The following is a 1,136-nucleotide window of genomic DNA, read 5'->3' as shown; positions in this document are numbered from 1 at the left end:
TATCCTGGATGTTTTCTTCATTGTTAACAAGTTTTCATGCTATTTTAGAATATAAACTTTTTAAAATGTACCACGTTTACAGAATGCACTCTTGATAAACATTTAGAAGACCCTTTCCCCCAAAAAATGTTCTATAAAACATGATTAGAGGCTACTGTGGGGGGGAAATGCTTCATGACCAAACAAATTAAGGGATTAATTACTGGGTTAAATAAACTTTCGGTATTTCTTTACTACAGGACTGTTCAGTCCTTTATATGCAGGTGTGTTTTCTGATGCGCCAAGAACGTTGGCAATAGATATAAAATGCAGTTTTCCAACTCATTTAACTGTGGAAACTTCTTTCCATGGAATTACTTATAGCATTTGTGTTCTATAGCATATGCTGTGAGTTTAGGGCAGGGGTCCTTAAACTTTTTAAACGGGGCCAGTTCACTGTCCCTCAGACAGTTGGAGGGCCGGACTATAGTTTAAAAAAAAACTATGAACAAATTCCTATGCACACTGCACATATCTTATTTTGAAGTAAAAAAAAACCAAAACGGGAACAAATACAATATTTGTATTTGCATGTGGCCCGCGGGCTGTAGTTTGAGGACCCCTAGTTTAGGGGAAGAAAAAAAAAGCTCTTGATTCGTAGTTAAAACTTTACAAGACACTAAAATACACAAGTGTAACTGTAAATCATACTTCTTCACCGAAATGCTCTGAGCAAAGTCTGTCTTTCCTGGTCTCCAGACCCAGCAGAGGCTGCCACTGTCACCTGACCTCAGGGCAAACGTTAAAACCTGGTGGGAAGCATTAGGGTTGCACCCTGAACCCCGACAGCTGTCCTAGACTCATTGAGTGACCTTTGTGCCTGCATTTTAGAATACAGCGGTGAGTGTGACATACAAATTAACTGCATTCACTAAAATTAAGTACTCCACCGCAGTCCATAAATTCAGAACTAATCCTGGAGCAAAGCTTGTGTAGATGAGGAAAGGGGAGATATTTTGCAAAGATGTTGTTAGCAATAGTCAACTACACCCTCTATCTCCAAGGTGTTGCCAAATGTTCTCACTGGAAACTAGGACTGCTCCCCTGGACGGGTAGCTCAGTTGCTTGGAGAATCATCTCCATACGCCAAGGTTGTG

Source organism: Myotis nattereri, assembly GCF_964212035.1.
Source record: "Myotis nattereri genome assembly, chromosome: 17".
Lineage (NCBI taxonomy): Eukaryota > Metazoa > Chordata > Mammalia > Chiroptera > Vespertilionidae > Myotis > Myotis nattereri.
The sequence above is the reverse complement of the archived record's forward strand: the minus strand, read 5'-3'. Positions refer to the sequence as shown.